The 21,057-nt window shown below is 40.4% G+C and overlaps 1 non-coding gene across 1 annotated transcript; it reads left to right on the forward strand.

Annotated features, from left to right (window-relative positions):
* The first annotated feature begins 17,966 nt into the window (after nucleotides 1–17,966).
* Nucleotides 17,967–18,074, forward strand: LOC130971721 (small nucleolar RNA R71). The gene has a single exon (XR_009082934.1). It is a non-coding gene; the product is annotated as a small nucleolar RNA R71 (small nucleolar RNA).
* Nucleotides 18,075–21,057: the final 2,983 nt, after the last annotated feature.

Raw genomic sequence — 21,057 nt, forward strand, 5'->3', positions numbered from 1 at the left:
TGTATGAACAATAAGGTTATGTGATTTTTTTTTCAAACGAGCAAAATGATGTCATTTTGGAAGGGGTATACAAAAAAGCATTTCAAATCGTCTAAGTTATTTAAAACTACTAATTCATCGGTTTTTGCCAAAACTGGCCAGTCTAAATCCAATGTCACCATTTTTTTCCTTCTACAGTTAGATTCCTTAATTGAATTGGCTTTGTGATCAAGTTGTCGATTCTCCAATCTCATCATGCGTTTCAGTCCAATTCTAACAATTATGCGTATAAGTCCTTTAGTTTAAAATATATGAGGATTTAAGACAAATAAGTCCCTGGTGCACGAAATTGTGATCATCAATGGCGCCATCAATATGGTACGCTCAATTGCAATCTCAACTCTTTATCACAACTTCGCACAACTAACCAGCAAGTGCACTGGGTCGTCCAAGTAATAAACCTTACGCGAGTAAGGGTCGATCCCACGGAGATTGTTGGTATGAAGCAAGCTATGGTCATCTTGTAAATCTCAGTCAGGCGGATTCAAATGGTTATGGAGGATTAATGATTAAAAGATGAATAAAACATAAAATAAGGATAGAGATACTTATGTAATTCATTGGTGATAATTTCAGATAAGAGTATGGAGATGCTCTGTCCCTTCCGTCTCTCTACTTTCCTACTGTCTTCATCCAATACTTCTTACTCCTTTCCATGGCAAGCTGTATGTTGGGCATCACCGTTGTCAGTGGCTACAGTCCCGTCCTCTCAGTGAAAATGTTCAACGCGCTCTGTCACAGCACGGCTATTCATCTGTCGGTTCTCGATCATGTCGGAATAGAATCCAGTGATTCTTTTGCGTCTATCACTAACGCCCCACAATCGCGAGTTTGAAGCTCGTCACTGTCATTCATTCCTTGAATCCTACTCAGAATATCATAGACAAGGTTTAGACCTTCCGGATTCTCTTGAATGCCGCCATCAATTCTAGCTTATACCACGAAGATTCTGACTAAGGAATCCAAGAGATAAACATTCAAGCCTTGTTTGCTTGTAGAACGGAAGTGGTTGTCAGGCACGCATTCATAAGTGAGAATGATGATGAGCGTCACATAATCATCACATTCATCATGTTCTTGGGTAAGAATGAATATCTTAGAACAAGAATAAGTTGAATTGAATAGAAGAACAATAGTAATTGCATTAATACTCGAGGTACAGCAGAGCTCCACACCTTAATCTATGGTGTGTAGAAACTCCACCGTTGAAAATACATAAGAACAAGGTTCAGGCATGGCCGTGAGGCCAGCCCCCATAATCTAAGAACTAGACGTCCAAAGATGATCAAAAGATCTAAAGTGATCCAAGGATGAAAATACAATAGCAAAAGGTCCTATTTGTAGAGAACTAGTAGCTTAAGGTTTACAGAGATGAGTAAATGACATAAAAATCCACTTCCGGGCCCACTTGGTGTGTGCTTGGGCTGAGCATTGAAGCTTTCATGTGTAGAGACTTTTCTTGGAGTTAAACGCCAGCTTTTGTGCCAGTTTGGGCGTTTAACTCCCATTCTTGTGCCAGTTCCGGCGTTAAACGCTAGAATTCTTGAGCTGACTTGGAACGCCTGTTTGGGCCATAAAATCTCGGGCAAAGTATGAACTATTATACATTGCTGGAAAGCCCAGGATATCTACTTTCCAACGCAATTGAGAGCGGGCCAATTGGGTATTTGTAGCTCTAGAAACTCCACTTCGAGTGCAGGGAGGTCAGAATCCAACAGCATCTGCAGTCCTTTTCAGCCTCTAAATCAGATTTTTGCTCAGGTCCCTCAATTTCAGCCAGAAAATACCTGAAATCACAGAAAAACACACAAACACATAGTAAAGTCCAGAAAAGTGAATTTTAACTAAAAACTAATAAAAATATAATAAAAACTAACTAAAACATACTAAAAATATACTAAAAACAATGCCAAAAAGCGTATAAATTATCCGCTCATCACAACGCCAAACTTAAATTGTTGCTTGTCCCCAAGCAAGTGAAAATCAAATAAGATAAAAAGAAGAGAATATGCATTGAATTCCAAAAACATCTATGAAGATCAGTATTAATTAGATGAGCGGGGCTTTTAGCTTTTTGCCTCTAAACAGTTTTGGCATCTCACTTTATCCTTTGAAATTTAGAATGATTGGCTTCTATAGGAACTCAGAATCCAGATAGCGTTATTGATTCTCCTAGTTAAGTATGATGATTCTTGAACATAGCTACTTTATGAGTCTTGGCCGTGGCCCAAAGCACTCTGTCTTCCAGTATTACCACCGGATACATACATGCCACAGACACATAACTGGGTGAACCTTTTCAGATTGTGACTCAGCTTTGCTAGAGTCTCCAATTAGAGGTGTCCAGGGTTCTTAAGCACACTCTTTTTGCCTTGGATCACGACTTTATTTTTACCCTTGCCTTTTGGTTTAAAGGGCTATTGGCTTTTTCTGCTTGCTTTCTCTCTCTCTTTTTTTTTCGCACATAATCTCTCTTTTTTTTTTGTATTCACTGCTTTTTCTTGCTTCAAGAATCATTTTTATGATTTTTCAGATCCTCAGTAGCACGTCTCCTTTTTTCCATCATTCTTTCAAGAGCCAACATTCATGAACAACAAATTCAAAAGACATATGCACTATTCAAGCATACATTCAGAAGTCAAAGTATTGCCACCACATCAAAATAATTAATCTGTTATAAAATTCAAAATTCATGCAATTCTTCTCTTTTTTAATTTAGAACATTTTTCATTTAAGAAAGGTGATGGATTCATAGGACATTCATAACTTTAAGGCATAGACACTAAGACACTAATGATCATAAGACACAAACATAGATAAACATAAGGCATAATTTTTCGGAAAAAAACAGAAAAATAAAGAACAAGAAGATTAAAGAACGGGTCCACCTTAGTGATGGCGGCTTGTTCTTCCTCTTGAAGATCTTATGGAGTGCTTGAGCTCCTCAATGTCTCTTCCTTGCCTTTGTTGCTCCTCTCTCATGATTCTTTGATCTTCTTTAATTTCATGGAGGATGATGGAATGTTCTTGGTGCTCCACCCTTAGTTGTCCCATGTTGGAACTCAATTCTCCTAGGGAGGTGTTGATTTGCTCCCAATAGTTTTGTGGAGGAAAGTGCATCCCTTGAGGCATCTCAGGGATTTCATGATGAGTGGGATCTCTTGTTTGCTCCATCCTTTTCTTAGTGATGGGCTTGTCCTCATCAATGAGGATGTCTCCCTCTATGTTAACTCCAACTGAATTACAGAGGTGACAAATGAGATGAGGGAAGGCTAACCTTGCCAAGGTAGAGGACTTGTCCGCCACCTTATAAAGTTCTTGGGATATAACCTCATGAACTTCTACTTCCTCTCCAATCATGATGCTATGAATCATGATAGCCCGGTCTATAGTAACTTCGGACCGGTTGCTAGTGGGAATGATTGAGCATTGGATAAACTCCAACCATCCCCTAGCCACGGGCTTGAGGTCATGCCTTCTCAGTTGAACCGGCTTCCCTCTTGAATCTCTCTTCCATTGAGCGCCCTCTTCACAAATGTCTATGAGGACTTGGTCCAACCTTTGATCAAAGTTGACCCTTCTAGTGTAAAGGTGTTCATCTCCTTGCATCATGGGCAAGTTGAATGCCAACCTTACTGATGAGCGGATAATTTGTACGCTTTTTGGCATTGTTTTTAGTATGTTTTTAGTATGTTTTAGTTAGTTTTTATTATATTTTTATTAGTTTTTAGTTAAAATTCACTTTTCTGGACTTTACTATGAGTTTGTGTGTTTTTCTGTGATTTCAGGTATTTTCTGACTGAAATTGAAGGTTCTGAGCAAAAATCTGATTCAGAGACTGAAAAGGACTGCAGATGCTGTTGGATTCTGACCTCCCTGCATCCGAAGTGGATTTGCTGGAGCTACAGAAGCCCAATTGGCGCGCTCTCAACGGCGTTGGAAAGTAGACATCCTGGGCTTTCCAGCAATATATGATAGTCCATACTTTGCTCAAGATTTGATGGCCCAAACCGGCGTTCAAAGTCACCCTCAGGAATTCCAGCGTTAAACGCTGGAACTGGCATAAAACTTGGAGTTAAACGCCCAAACTGGCATGAAAGCTGGCGTTTAACTCCAGAAAAGGTCTCTAAACCCCATGGTTGGGGGTGAGGAGCTCTGCTGTGTCTTGATGGATTAATGCAATTACTACTGTTTCTTATTCAATCATGCTTGCTTCCATTCTAAGATATCACTTGCTCTTAACCCGGATGAATGTGATGATCCGTGACACTCATCATCATTCTCAACTATGAACATATGTCTGACAACCACCTCTGTTCTACCTTATACTAAGTAGATATCTCTTGGATTCCTTAACCAGAATCTTCGTGGTATAAGCTAGAACTGATGGCGGCATTCAAGAGAATCCGGAAGGTCTAAACCTTGTCTGTGGTATTCTGAGTAGGATTCAATGATTGAATGACTGTGACGTGCTTCAAACTCCTAGCAGGCGGGGCGTTAGTGACAGACACAAAAGGATCGATGGATTCTATTCCGCCCTGACCGAGAACCGACAGCTGATTAGCCATGCTGTGACAGAGCATAGGAACATTTTCACTGAGAGGATGGGAGGTAGCCACTGACAACGGTGAAACCCTACATACAGCTTGCCATGGAAGGAGCCTTGCGTGTTTGATGAAGAAGACAGTAGGAAAGCAAAGATTCAGAAGATGGAGCATCTCCAAAGCCTCAACCTATTCTCCATTACTGAAAAACAAGTAACCAATTCATGTTCTTCTGCTTTTTACAATCAATCCTGATAATTTCTGATATCCTGACTAAGATTTACAAGATAACCATAGCTTGCTTCAAGCCGACAATCTCCGTGGGGTCGACCCTTGCTTACGCAAGGTATTACTTGGACGACCCAGTGCACTTGCTGGTTAGTTGTGCGGGATTGCAAAAGTGTTATTGCAATTTCGTGCACCAAGTTTTTGGCGCCGTTGCCGGGGATTGTTCGAGTTTGGACAACTGACGGCTTATCTTGTTGCTTAGATTAGGACTGTTTTATTTTTTGTTGGTTTAGAGTCTTTTAGTTGAGTCTAGTTTCACATTTTAAGTTTGGTGTCAATTGCATGCTTTTGCTTTTCTTTTAATTTTCGATTTTGAATGTTCTTAGTCCCTTTTTGATTCATAAAAATTCTAAGTTTGGTGTCCTCTTTGTGTTTTTCTTTAAAATTTTCGAAAATTAGTGTTTGATTTTCTAAAAATTTTAAGTTTGGTGTCTTTTTGTTGTTTTTCTCTTTCCTCTTTTCAAAAATCAAATCTTTTTCATAAAAATTTTTCAATCATATCTTTTTAATTGCTTTTTTTTTCAAAATCTTTTTAATTAACTAATTGATTCAGTTCTCAATTTGCTTTGATTTTGTTTTCCTTTTGATTTTCGAATTTTTTTTTCTTTCTTAATTTCCTTTTATTTTATCTTAATTTTTTCGTTTAATTCAAAAAAAAAAAAACAAAAATTTATCTGTTTGCAATCATTATCATTTCCCTTTTGTCCATTATGGACCTAAGAGGGATTGATCAGTCCAAAAGGACTCTGGGGTCATATGCTAACCCCATTACAGCTGCATATGGGAGTAGCATTTGTACACCTCCCATCAAAGCAAGCAGCTTTGAGCTAAATCCTCAACTCATTATCATAGTGCAGTAAAATTGCTAGTATTCCGGTCTTCCACAGGAAGAACCTACTGAGTTTCTGGCACAGTTCTTACAAATTGCTGACACAGTACATGATAAGGAGGTAGATCAGGATGTCTACAGACTATTACTGTTTCCATTTGCTGTAAAAGATCAAGCAAAAAGGTGGTTGAATAACCAACCTACAGCAAGCATAAAGACATGGAAACAGTTGTCAGACAAATTCCTGAATCATTTTTACCCTCCAAAGAGGATGACACAGCTAAGGCTGGACATCCAAGGCTTTAAACAAGAGGATAATGAATCCCTTTATAATGCCTGGGAGAGGTATAGAGGTATGCTTAGAAAATGCCCCTCTGAAATGTTTTCAGAGTGGGTACAGTTAGACATCTTCTACTATGGGCTCACAGAAAAAGCTCAGATGTCTTTAGACCACTCAGCTGGTGGATCTATACACATGAGGAAGACAATTGAAGAAGCTCAAGAGCTTATAGACACTGTTGCTAGAAACCAATACTTATATTCTAGCAATGAGTTCGTTCCAAAAGAGGAAGTTATGACAGTAGTCACTGACCCTAATCCTCAAGAACAGATGAATGAGCTTAATCAACAATTGCTCCTGATGACTGAACAGTTAGCAGAATTTAAAGAAATGCTCCATGATACTAAGGTTGCTAACAAGAGAATAGAACTGCAGTTGAATCAAGCAAAACAGAAAATATCTAAACAGATAACAGAAGAATGTCAAGCAGTTCAACTGAGGAGTGGGAAGACACTGAATAACACTGCTCAAAAGAGCAAAAAGCCAAACAAGGAACAATTGACAGAGGATAACCAACCCACTGTTCAAAATCCCTCTGAGGACAGTAAGAGCCCAGAGAGGAATGTTATTGGCGTTCAAACGCCAGAAAGGGAAGGAAAGCTGGCGTTAAACGCCCATTCCTTGCCCAGTTCTGGCGTTCAAACGCCAGAAAAGGGGGAAAAATTGGCGTTAAACGCCCACTTTCCACCCAATCCTGGCGTTCAGACGCCAAGGGGAAATCAGACACCTGAGAGTGCTGACAGTAATCCCTCTAACAAGGCTTCTTCAACCACTTCTGTAAGGAATAAACCTGCAGCATCTAAGGTTGAAGAATATCAAGTCAAGATGCCTTATCCTCAGAAACTCCGCAAAGCGGAACAGGATAAGCAATTTGCTCGCTTTGCAGACTATCTAAGGACTCTTGAAATAAAGATTCCGTTTGCAGAGGCACTTGAGCAAATACCCTCTTATGCTAAGTTCATGAAAGAGATCTTAAGTCATAAGAAGGATTGGAGAGAAACTGAAAAAGTGTTTCTCACTGAAGAATGCAGTGCAGTCATTCTGAAAAGCTTACCAGAAAAGCTTCAAGATCCTGGAAGCTTTATGATACCATGCACATTAGAGGGCGCTTGCACCAAGACAGCCCTATGTGATCTTGGAGCAAGCATCAATCTAATACCTGCATCCACTATCAGAAAGCTTGGGTTGACTGGAGAAGTCAAACCAACCAGTATATGCCTCCAACTTGCTGATGGCTCCATTAAACACCCATCAGGCATAATAGAGAACATGATTGTCAAGGTTGGGCCATTTGCCTTTCCAACTGACTTTGTGGTGATGGAAATGGAGGAGCACAAGAGTGCAACTCTCATTCTAGGAAGACCTTTCCTAGCAACTGGACGAACTCTCATTGATGTACAAAGAGGGCAAGTAACCCTGAGAGTCAATGAGGATGAGTTCAAGTTGAATGCTGTAAAAGCTATGCAGCATCCAGACACAACAGAAGACTGCATGGGCGCTGACATTATTGACTCTCTGGTAGAAGAGATCAATATGGCTGAAAGCCTAGAATCAGAGCTTGAGGACATCTTCAAAGATGCTCAACCTGATCAAGAAGAACTAGAGGAAGCAAAGGAATTTTCGAAAATTCCTCAGGAGGAGGATAAGCCTCCCAAACCTGAACTCAAACCACTACCACCATCCCTGAAATATGCATTTCTGGGAGGGGGTGAAACTTTTCCAGTGATTATAAGCTCTGCTTTAAATCCACAGGAAGAGGAGGCACTGATTCAAGTGCTAAGGACACACAAGATAGCTCTTGGGTGGTCCATCAGTGATCTCAAGGGCATTATCCCAGCTAGATGCATGCACAAGATCCTGTTGGAGGATAATGCCAAACCAGTGGTTCAACCACAGAGGAGGCTAAATCCAGCCATGAAGGAGGTGGTGCAGAAAGAGGTCACTAAATTACTAGAGGCTGGGATTATTTATCCTATTTCTGATAGCCCCTGGGTGAGCCCTGTCCAAGTTGTCCCCAAAAAGGGAGGCATGACAGTGGTTCATAATGAAAAAAATGAACTGGTTCCTACCAGAACAGTAACAGGGTGGCGCATGTGTATTGACTACAGAAGGCTCAATACAGCCACCAGAAAGGATCATTTTCCTTTACCATTCATAGACCAAATGCTAGAAAGACTAGCTGGTCATGATTATTACTGCTTTTTGGATGGCTATTCAGGCTACAACCAAATTGCAGTAGATCCTCAGGACCAAGAGAAAACAGCATTTACTTGCCCTTCTGGCGTGTTTGCCTACAGAAGGATGCCTTTTGGTCTGTGCAATGCACCTGCAACCTTTCAGAGGTGCATGCTCTCTATCTTCTCAGATATGGTAGAGAAATTTCTGGAAGTCTTCATGGATGACTTCTCAGTATATGGAGACTCATTCAGCTCCTGTCTTAATCACCTAGCACTTGTCCTGAAATGATGCCAAGAGACTAACCTGGTTTTAAACTGGGAGAAATGTCACTTTATGGTGACTGAGGGAATTGTCCTTGGGCATAAAATTTCAAACAAGGGAATAGAGGTGGATAAGGCAAAGGTAGAAGTAATTGAAAAATTACCACCACCTGCCAATGTTAAGGCAATCAGAAGCTTTCTGGGGCATGCAGGATTTTATAGAAGGTTTATAAAGGATTTTTCGAAAATTGCAAAACCTTTGAGTAACCTGCTAGCTGCTGACACACCATTTGTGTTTGACACACAGTGTCTGCAGGCGTTTGAGACCCTGAAAGCTAAACTGGTCACAGCACCAGTCATCTCTGCACCAGATTGGGCATTACCATTTGAATTAATGTGTGATGCCAGTGATCATGCCATTGGTGCAGTGTTGGGACAGAGGCATAACAAACTTCTGCATGTCATTTATTATGCTAGCCGTGTTCTAAATGATGCACAGAAGAATTACACAACCACAGAAAAAGAATTACTTGCAGTGGTTTATGCCATTGACAAGTTTAGATCTTATCTAGTAGGATCCAAGGTGGTTGTGTACACTGACCATGCTGCTCTTAAATACTTACTCACAAAGCAGGATTCAAAACCCAGGCTTATCAGATGGGTGTTGCTTCTGCAAGAGTTTGATATAGAAATAAGAGACAGAAAAGGGACAGAAAACCAAGTAGCTGATCATCTGTCCCGAATAGAGCCAGTAGCTGGGGCGTCCCTCCCTTCTACTGAGATCTCTGAGACTTTCCCAGATGAGCAACTCTTTGCCATTCAGGAAGCTCCATGGTTTGCAGATATTGCAAATTATAAAGCTGTGAGGTTCATACCCAAGGAGTACAGCAGTGTGCAAAGAAAGAAATTGCTTTCAGATGCCAAGTACTACCTCTGGGATGAACCATATCTCTTTAAGAGATGTGCTGACGGAGTGATCCGCAGATGTGTACCCAGAGAAGAAGCACAAAGGATCCTATGGCATTGCCATGGATCACAGTATGGAGGACATTTTGGAAGTGAGCGAACAGCCACTAAAGTCCTCCAGTGTGGCTTCTACTGGCCTACTCTCTATAAAGATTCCCGAGAGTTTGTGCGTAACTGTGACAGTTGCCAAAGAGCTGGTAACCTGCCTCACGGATATGCCATGCCTCAACAAGGGATATTAGAGATAGAATTGTTTGATGTATGGGGAATTGACTTCATGGGTCCATTCCCACCATCATACTCAAACACTTACATTCTGGTGGCGGTGGACTATGTATCTAAGTGGGTAGAAGCAATTGCTACACCCACTAATGATACTAAGACCGTGCTAAAGTTCCTCCAGAAACACATCTTCAGCAGGTTTGGTGTTCCCAGAGTACTAATCAGTGATGGGGGCACTCATTTCTGCAATAAACAGCTATACTCTGCTATGGTTAGATATGGAATCAGCCATAAAGTGGCAACTCCGTATCATCCACAGACAAATGGGCAAGCTGAAGTCTCTAACAGAGAGCTAAAAAGAATCCTAGAACGGACGGTGATAGCCCGGAGAAAGGATTGGGCAAAGAGCTTGGATGATGCTCTGTGGGCATACAAAACAGCATTCAAGACTCCTATAGGAACCTCTCCATACCAATTGGTGTATGGGAAGGCCTGTCATCTGCCCGTGGAACTGGAACATAAAGCCTATTGGGCAACCAGGTTCCTAAACATGGATGCACAGTTAGCTGGTGAAAAAAGATTGCTCCAGTTAAATGAGCTAGAGGAGTTCAGACTCAATGCCTTTGAAAATGCAAAAATTTATAAGGAAAAGGCAAAGAAGTGGCATGACAAGAAATTGTCAACCAGAGTCTTTGAGCCAGGACAAAAAGTTCTGCTCTTCAACTCCAGGCTCAAATTGTTCCCAGGAAAACTCAAATCCCGGTGGAGGGGTCCGTATGTGATCACAGGAGTGTCACCATATGGATATGTTGAGCTTCAGGATATTGATTCTGACAAAAAGTTCATTGTTAATGGACAGAGGATCAAACATTATCTTGAAAGCAATTTTGAGCAGGAATGCTCAAAACTGAGACTTGAGTGAGTCTTAGTAAAGGTCCAGCTAAAGACAGTAAAGAAGCGCTTGCTAGGAGGCAACCCAGTCATTAGGAGGTTGTATGAATTGTTTTTACAGAGGCAAGTATCAAAAATGAAGGAATTCACAGAGTTACAGAAGGATTCAGCTCAAAAAGCAGAGAAAAAGAGCTTACTGGCGAAAAAACGCCAGTAAGGGGTATTTTGGGCGTTAAACGCCAGAATGGGTACCATTCTGGGCGTTTAACGCCAGGAATGGTGCCATTTTGGGCATTAAACGCCAGAATGGGCACCATTCTGGGCGTTTAACGCCAGGTGTGCAGCATCCTGGGCGTTTAGAAAAACGCCCAGTGATAAAGGCTTTCTGGCGTTTAACGCCAGCCAGGGCACCTGGCTGGGCGTTAAACGCCCAAAAGAGGCAACAATTGGGCGTTAAACGCCAGAATGGGTGCCATTCTGGGCGTTTAACGCCAGAAAGGTGGGGGGACCACAATTTCGTTTTCAACTCAAATTTTTTCAAACTTTCCTTTTATTACCCATACTCTTCTACATAAATGCACTTCAACCTTTCATCATTCACTTTCAAATTTTCAAAATCCAAAACCATTCTTCAAATCTATCTCAAATCAATTCCAAATCTCATTCAAAAACTCACCCTTTTTTTGAATTCTCTCCATATCTTCTCAAATCTCTTCTTATTTTTTTCGAAATCTCCTTCCCCCCCTTTATAAGAACACGTTTGGACCCCTCATTGCCCACACCATTCGAATTTGCTCCTCTCTCTCTTCTTTCCTTTCTTTTACTTGAGGACAAGCAAACCTCTAAGTTTGGTGTGCTTTTCCGTGATCACTAAGCCAAGATTTATCAATATCATGGCTCCTAAGGGAAAACAAACCAATTTAAGAGGCAAGAAAGAGAATAACCCAAAGAGTCTTTGGAATCAAGAGAAGTTCTTAACCAAAGAACATGAAGACCATTATCACAAAATAATGGGTCTGAGGTCAGTGATCCTGGAAGTAAAATTTGATCTGAAAGAAGACGAATATCCGGGGATCCAAGAGCAAATTCGAAACAGAGGATGGGAAGTTCTAACCAATCCTGAGACAAAGGTTGGAAGGAACATGGTTCAGGAATTCTACTCAAATATGTGGCTGACAGATAAGCAGAGAATGACTGGAACCGCTTACCATACCTACAGAACCATGGTCAGAGGGAAAGTTATGTACTTCCATCTGGACAAAATAAGAGAAATCTTCAAGTTGCCTCAACTGCAAGATGATCCTGACTCCTTTAATAGGAGGATGGTGAGAGTAGATAAAGGGTTGGATCAAGTTCTAGAGGACATATGCCTCCCTGGAACTAAGTGGATAACCAATTCTAAGGGTGTCCCTAACCAACTCAAGAAGAGAGACCTCAAACCAATTGCAAGAGGTTGGCTAGACTTTATTGGGCGTTCCATATTGCCCGCTAGCAACCGTTCTGAAGTCACTATCAAGAGAGCAGTGATGATTCATTGCATTATGCTTGGAAAAGAAGTGGAGGTTCATCATGTGATTGCCTGTGAGATCTACACAATTGCAAATAAAAATTCCACTGAAGCCAAACTGGCTTACCCAAGCTTGATCTCCTTGCTCTGTAAAGAGGCTGGGGTGAAGATGGGAGTAGATGAATTCATACCCATTGAACATCCAATCACCAAGAAGTCAATGGAAGGACAAGTGCAAGACAACTCTATCAAAAGGAGGGCGCAGGAATTCCTCCCTGAATTTCCTGAAATTGGCTACTGGGCCAGCCTAGAAGCATCTATCACCAAGTTGCAAGAGACTATGGAGCAACTTAAGGAAGAACAGCAGAATCAGAACTGCATGCTCTGCAAATTGCTGAAGGACCAAGAGAAGCAGGGGCGTGAAATCCAAGAGATGAAACGCCAAAAGCTCTCCTTTCAAGCTGAGGGAGCATCCACTTCTCAAAATCAAGGTTGTTGAGTCCTAACCCTGTGAAAACCTCTATCATTAGGAGCCTATTTTTGCGTTTTTCTTTTGTTTTCTATTTTTATTTTTTTTTAGTCTCATCTTATATCTATATTTGAGTCTTTGTCTTAATTCATAATTAATAAAATTTAAAGTTTATGCCTTAAAGCTATGAATGTCCTATGAATCCATCACCTCTCTTAAATGAAAAATGCTTTAATCACAAAAGAACAAGAAGTACAGGATTTCGAAATTTATCCTTGAAACTAGCTTAATTGGTTTGATGTGGTGACAATACTTTCTGTTTTCTGAATGTATGCTTGAACAGTGCATATGTCTTTTGAATTTGTTATTCATGAATGTTAAAATTGTTGGCTCTTGAAAGAATAATGAAAAAAAAGAGACATGTTATTGAGGATCTGAAAAATCATAAAAATGATTCTTGAAGCAAGAAAAAGCAGTGATTCAAAAAAAAAATTTTGAAAAAAAAAGAGAAGAAAAGAAAAAGAAAAGAAAAAGAAAGAAATAAAAGTTGTGATCCAAGGCAAAAAGAGTGTGCTTAAGAACCCTGGACACCTCTAATTGGGGACTCTAGCAAAGCTGAGTCACAATCTGAAAAGGTTCACCCAATTATGTGTCTGTGGCATGTATGTATCCGGTGGTAATACTGGAAGACAGAGTGCTTTGGGCCACAGCCAAGACTCATAAAGTAGCTGTGTTCAAGAATCATTATACTTAACTAGGAGAATCAATAACACTATCTGGATTCTGAGTTCCTAAAGAAGCCAATCGTTCTGAATTTCAGAGGATAGAGTGAGATGCCAAAACTGTTCGGAGGCAAAAAGCTACTAGTCCCGCTCATCTAATTTGGAGCTAAGTTTCATTGATAATTTGGAGTCTATAGTATATTCTCTTCTTTTTATCCTATTTTGATTTTCAGTTGCTTGGGACAAGCAACAATTTAAGTTTGGTGTTGTGATGAGCGGATAATTTGTACGCTTTTTGGCATTGTTTTTAGTATGTTTTTAGTATCTTTTAGTTAGTTTTTATTATATTTTTATTAGTTTTTAGTTAAAATTCACTTTTCTGTACTTTACTATGAGTTTGTGTGTTTTTCTGTGATTTCAGGTATTTTCTGACTGAAATTGAAGGTTCTGAGCAAAAATCTGATTCAGAGACTGAAAAGGACTGCAGATGCTGTTGGATTCTGACCTCCCTGCACTCGAAGTGGATTTTCTGGAGCAATAGAGGCCCAATTGGCGCTCTCTCAACGGCGTTGGAAAGTAGACATCCTGGGTTTTCCAGCAATATATGATAGTCCATACTTTGCCCAAGATTTGATGGCCCAAACCGGCGTTCAAAGTCACCCTCAGGAATTCCAGCGTTAAACGCTGGAACTGGCATAAAACTTGGAATTAAACGCCCAAACTGGCATGAAAGCTGGCGTTTAACTCCAGAAAAGGTCTCTACACGAAAATGCTTCATTGCTCAGCCCAAGCACACACCAAGTGGACCCAGAAGTGGATATTTCTGTCATTTACTCATCCCTGTACACCTTAGGCTACTAGTTTACTATTAATAGGATCTTTTGACATTGTATCTGTACCTCATGACATTTTACACATTTCATTGTATACATTCCACGGCATGAGTCTCTAAACCCCATGGTTGGGGGTGAGGAGCTCTGCTGTGTCTTGATGGATTAATGCAATTACTACTGTTTCTTATTCAATCATGCTTGCTTCCATTCTAAGATATCACTTGCTCTTAACCCGGATGAATGTGATGATCCGTGACACTCATCATCATTCTCAACTATGAACATGTGTCTGACAACCACCTCTGTTCTACCTTAGACTAAGTAGATATCTCTTGGATTCCTTAACCAGAATCTTCGTGGTATAAGCTAGAACTGATGGCGGCATTCAAGAGAATCCGGAAGGTCTAAACCTTGTCTGTGGTATTCTGAGTAGGATTCAATGATTGAATGACTGTGACGTGCTTCAAACTCCTAGCAGGCGGGGCGTTAGTGACAGACGCAAAAGGATCGATGGATTCTATTCCGGCCTGACCGAGAACCGACAGCTGATTAGCCATGCTGTGATAGAGCATAGGAACATTTTCACTGAGAGGATGGGAGGTAGCCACTGACAACGGTGAAACCCTACATACAGCTTGCCATGGAAGGAGCCTTGCGTGTTTGATGAAGAAGACAGTAGGAAAGCAGAGATTCAGAAGATGGAGCATCTCCAAAGCCTCAACTTATTCTCCATTACTGAAAAACAAGTAACCAATTCATGTTCTTCTGCTTTTTACAATCAATCCTGATAATTTCTGATATCCTGACTAAGATTTACAAGATAACCATAGCTTGCTTCAAGCCGACAATCTCCGTGGGATCGACCCTTGCTCACGCAAGGTATTACTTGGACGACCCAGTGCACTTGCTGGTTAGTTGTGCGGGATTGCAAAAGTGTTATTGCAATTTCGTGCACCACTTACGTTTTCCGGACTAAAATCTAAGCATTTCCCCCGAACCATTGTAAGCCAATTCTTTGGGTTCGGGTTCACACTTTGATCATGGTTCTTGGTGATTCATGCATTGGCATAGAACTCTTGAACCATTAAGATTTCGACTTGTTGAATGGGGTTGGTAAGAACTTCCCAACCTCTTTTTCGGATCTCATGTCGGATCTCCGGATATTCACTCTTTTTGAGTTTGAAAGGGACCTCGGGGATCACCTTCTTCATGGCCACAACTTCATAGAAGTGGTCTTGATGCACCCTTGAGATGAATCTCTCCATCTCCCATGACTCGGAGGTGGAAGCTTTTGCCTTCCCTTTCTTCTTTCTAGAGGTTTCTCCGGCCTTAGATGCCATAAATGGTTATGGAAAAACAAAAAGCAATGCTTTTTACCACACCAAACTTAGAAGGTTTGCTCCTCCTCGAGCAAAAGAAGAAAGAAAAGAGTAGAAGAAGAAGAAAATGGAGGAGATGGTGGGGGCTTTGTGGTTTGGCCATGGGAGAGAAGTAGTGTGTAGGTTGTGTGAAAATGAAGGAGTGAAGATGGGTTTATATAGGGGTGGAGAGAGGGGTAAGGTTCGGCCATTATGGGTGGGTTTGGGAGGGAAAGTGGTTTGAATTTGAATGGTGAGGTAGGTGGGGTTTTATGAAGGATGGATGTGAGTGGTGAAGAGAATGATGGGATTTGATAGGTGAGGGGTTTTTGGGGAAGAGGTGTTGAGGTGATTGGTGAATGGGTGAAGAAGAGAGAGGGTAGTGGGCTAGGTGGGGATCCTGTGGGGTCCACAGATCCTGAGGTGTCAAGGATAATTCATCCCTGCACCAAGTGGCGATCAAAAATTGCTCCTTCTGCCAATCCTGGCGTTAAACTCCGGGCTGGTGCCCATTTCTGGCGTTTAACGCCAGCTTGGTGCCCATTCCTGGCGTTAAACGCCAGTCTGGTGCCCCTTTCTGGCGTTAAACGCCCAGAATGGTGCCAGACTGGGCGTTAAACGCCCATTTTGCTATCTTCACTGGCGTTTAAACGCCATCAAATTTTCCTCGAGGGTGTGCTGTTTTTCTTTCTATTTTTCATGCTGTTTTTGCTATTTCAATTGATTTTGTGACTTTCCATGATCATCAACCTATAAAAAACATAAAATAACAAAGGAAAATAGATAAAAAAATATAACATTGGGTTGCCTCCTAACAAGCGCTTCTTTAATGTCAGTAGCTTGACAGTGGGCTCTCATGGAGCCTCACAGATACTCAGAGCAATGTTGAAACCTCCCAACACTAAACTTAGAGTTTGAATGTGAGGGTTCAACACCAAACTTAGAGTTTGACTGTGGGGGCTCTGTTTGACTCTGTTTTGAGGGAAGCTCTTCATGCTTCCTCTCCATGGTTACAGAGGGGTATCCTTGAGCCTTAAACACAAAGGATTCTTCATTCACTTGAATGATCAATTCTCCTCTGTCAACATCAATCACAGCCTTTGCTGTGGCTAGGAAGGGTCTGCCAAGGATGATGGATTCATCCATGCACTTCCCAGTCTCTAGGACTATGAAATCAGCAGGGATGTAATGGTCTTCAACCTTTACCAGAACATCCTCTACATGTCCATAAGCTTGTTTTCTTGAATTGTCTGCCATCTCTAGTGAGATTCTTGCAGCTTGCACCTCAAAGATCCCTAGCTTCTCCATTACAGAGAGAGGCATGAGGTTTATGCTTGACCCTAGGTCACACAGAGCCTTCTCAAAGGTCATGGTGCCTATGGTACAAGGTATTGAGAACTTCCCTGCGTCCTGTCTCTTTTGAGGTAATCTCTGCCTAGTCAAGTCATCCAGTTCTTTGGTGAGCAAAGGGGGTTCATCCTCCCAAGTCTCATTACCAAATAACTTGTCATTTAGCTTCATGATTGCTCCAAGGTACTTAGCAACTTGCTCTTCAGTGACATCTTTGTCCTCTTCAGAGAAAGAATACTCATCAGAGCTCATGAATGGCAGAAGTAATTCCAATGGAATCTCTATGGTCTCAGTGTGAGCCTCAGATTCCCATGGTTCCTCATTAGGGAACTCATTGGAGGCCAGTGGATGTCCATTGAGGTCTTCCTCATTGGCGATCACTACCTCTTCCTCCTCTCCAAATTCGGCCATGTTGATGGCCTTGCACTCTCTTTTTGGATTCTCTTCTGTATTGCTTGGAAGAGTATTAGGAAGGAGTTCAGTAACTTTCTTACTCAGCTAACCCACTTGTGCCTCTAAGTTTCTAATGGAGGACCTTGTTTCAGTCATGAAACTTTGAGTGGTTTTGATTAGATCAGAGACCATGGTTGCTAAGTCAGAGTGGCTCTGCTTAGAATTCTCTGTCTGTTGCTGAGAAGATGATGGAAAAGGCTTGCCATTGCCAAACCCGTTTCTTCCACCATTATTGTTGTTGAAACCTTGTTGAGGTCTCTGTTGATCATTCCATGAGAGATTTGGATGATTTCTCCATGAAGGATTATAGGTGTTTCCATAGGGTTCTCCCATGTAATTCACCTCTTCCATTGAAGGGTTCTCAGGATCATAAGCTTCTTCTTCAGATGAAGCGTCCTTAGTACTGCCTGGTGCAGCTTGCATTCCAGACAAACTTTGAGAAATCATATTGACTTGCTGAGTCAATATTTTGTTCTGAGCCAATATGGCATTCAGAGTATCAATCTCAAGAACTCCTTTCTTCTGATTTGTCCCATTGTTCACGGGATTCCTTTCAGAAGTGTACATGAATTGGTTATTTACAACCATTTCAATGAGTTCTTGAGCTTCTGCAGGCGTCTTCTTCAGATGAAGAGATCCTCCAGCAGAGCTGTCCAATGATATCTTGGACAGTTCAGACAGACCATTATAGAAGATACATATGATGCTCCATTCAGAAAGCATGTCAGAAGGACACTTTCTGATCAATTGTTTGTATCTTTCCCAAGCTTCATAAAGGGATTCACCTTCCTTCTGTCTGAAGGTTTGGACTTCCACTCTAAGCTTACTCAATTTTTGAGGTGGAAAGAACTTTGCCAAGAAGGCATTGACTAGCTTTTCCCAAGAGTTCAGGCTTTCTTTAGGTTGTAAGTCCAACCATATCCTAGCTCTGTCTCTTACAGCAAAAGGGAATAGCATAAGTCTGTAGACCTCAGGGTCAACCCCATTGGTCTTGACAGTGTCACAGATTTGCAAGAATTCAGCTAAAAACTGATGAGGATCTTCCAATGGAAGTCCATGAAACTTGCAATTCTGTTGCATTAGAGAAACTAATTGAGGCTTAAGCTCAAAGTTGTTTGCTCCAATGGCAGGGATAGAGATGCTTCTCCGACAGAAGTCGGGAGTAGGTGCAGTAAAGTCACCCAGCACCTTCCTTGCATTGTTGGCATTGTTGTTGTTTTCGGCTGCCATGGGTTCTTCTTCTTTGAAGATTTCTGTTAGGTCCTCTACAGAGATTTGTGCTTTAGCTTCTCTTAGCTTTCGCTTTAAGTTCCTTTCAGGTTCAGGGTCAGCCTCAACAAGAATGCTTTTGTCTTTGCTCTTGTTCATATGAAAGAGAAGAGAACAAGAAAATATGGAATCCTCTATGTTACAGTATAGAGATTTCTTGAGGTGTCAGAGGAAAAGAAAAATAGAAGGAAAAGGTAGAAGAATTCGAACTTATCAATAAAGATAGAGTTCGAATTGTGCATTGAGGAGGAGTGTTAGTCCATAAATAGAAGGATGTGAGAAGAGGGGAAGAAATTTTCGAAAATAAATTAAAAGATTTTGAAAAAAATTTTGAAAAATTGAAGAATGATTTTTGAAATTAAAGTTGGAAAAGAAATAAAGTGATTTTTGAAAAAGATTTTTGAAAGTAGAAATCAAAAAGATATGATTGAAAACTATTTTGAAAAAGATGTGATTAAGAAGATATGATTGAAAAACAATTTAAAAAGATTTGATTTTTAAAATTAATGACTTGGCTAACAAGAAATTAAAAGACATGATTCAGACATTAAACCTTTCTCAACAGAAAAGGCAACGTACTTGAAATGTTGAATCAAATCATTAATTGTTAGCAAGTAATTTTTGGAAAATGGAAAGAAATTGATTTTGAAAATATATGATTGAAAATATATGATTTGAAAAAGATTTGATTTTGAAAAATTATGAAAACTTGAAAAAAAAATTTGAATTAAAAACAAAATCTTCCCTCTTGTGCCATCCTGGCGTTAAACGCCCAGAATGGTATACATTCTGGCATTTAACGCCCAAAATGCTACCCTTTTTGGCGTTAAACGCCCAACCAGGTACCCTGGCTGGCGTTTAAACGCCAGTTTTCCTTCCTCACTGGGCGTTTTGAATGCCCAGCTTTTTCTGTGTAATTCCCCTGCTGTATGTTCTGATTCTTCAATTCTCTGTATTATTGACTTGAAAAGACACAAAATAAAATTTTTTTTTGAATTTTTTAATGATGAGGAATAATCAAAATGCAACTAAAATCAAATAAACAATGCATGCAAGACACCAAACTTTAGAAGTTTGTATACTACTGACACTAACAAATTGAGAATGCATATGAGAGACAACAAAACACTCAAGACAAGAGAATTTAAAGATCAGAGCAAGGAAATCATCAAGAACAACTTGAAGATCAATGAAGAACATAATGCATGTAATTTTCGAAAATTAGAAGACTAAAAACATGCAATGGACACCAAACTTAAAATTAGACACTAGACTCAAACAAGAAACATAAAATATTTTTTATTTTAAGATTTTATAATTTTTTGGATTTTTTTGAAAATTATATGGAAAAGAAAATAAAGAGATTCAAAATTTTTAATAAGAATTCCAGGAATCATGCAATGTTAGTCTAAAGAAATTAGACATGGCTAGCCAAGCTTCAGCAGGACATTACATTCAAGAGCTAAATTGATGAGAATCAATTAGCTTTGGTGACAATAAAAACATCACCTTGAAACTCTAGAATTCATTCTTAAAAATTCTGAAGAAAAATACCTAATCTAAGCAACAAGATGAACCGTCAGTTGTCCAAACTCAAACAATCCCCGGCAACGGCGCCAAAAACTTGGTGCACGAAATTGTGATCATCAATGGCACCATCAATATGGTACGCTCAATTGCAATCTCAACTCTTTATCACAACTTCGCACAACTAACCAGCAAGTGCACTGGGTCGTCCAAGTAATAAACCTTACGCGAGTAAGGGTCGATCCCACGGAGATTGTTGGTATGAAGCAAGCTATGGTCATCTTGTAAATCTCAATCAGGCGGATTCAAATGGTTATGGAGGATTAATGATTAAAAGATGAATAAAACATAAAATAAGGATAGAGATACTTATGTAATTCATTGGTGATAATTTCAGATAAGCGTATGGAGATGCTCTGTCCCTTTCGTCTCTCTGCTTTCCTACTGTCTTCATCCAATCCTTCTTACTCCTTTCCATGGCAAGCTGTATGTTGGGCATCACCGTTGTCAGTGGCTACAGTCCCGTTCTCTCAGTGAAAATGTTCAACGCGCTCTGTCACAGCACAGCTATTCATCTGTCGGTTCTCGATCATGTCGGAATAGAATCCAGTGATTCTTTTGTGTCTGTCACTAACGCCCCACAATCGCGAGTTTGAAGCTCGTCACAGTCATTCAATCCTTGAATCCTACTCAGAATACCACAGACAAGGTTTAGACCTTCTGGATTCTCTTGAATGCCGCCATCAATTCTATCTTATACCACGAAGATTCTGATTAAGGAATCCAAGAGATAAACATTCAAGCCTTGTTTGCTTGTAGAACGGAAGTGGTTGTGAGGCACGCGTTCATAAGTGAGAATGATGATGAGCGTCACATAATCATCACATTCATCATGTTCTTGGGTGCGAATGAATATCTTAGAACAAGAATAAGATGAATTGAATAGAAGAACAATAGTAATTGCATTAATACTCGAGGTACAGCAGAGCTCCACACCTTAATCTATAGTGTG

This window comes from Arachis stenosperma, chromosome 3, assembly GCF_014773155.1.
Source record: "Arachis stenosperma cultivar V10309 chromosome 3, arast.V10309.gnm1.PFL2, whole genome shotgun sequence".
NCBI lineage: Eukaryota > Viridiplantae > Streptophyta > Magnoliopsida > Fabales > Fabaceae > Arachis > Arachis stenosperma.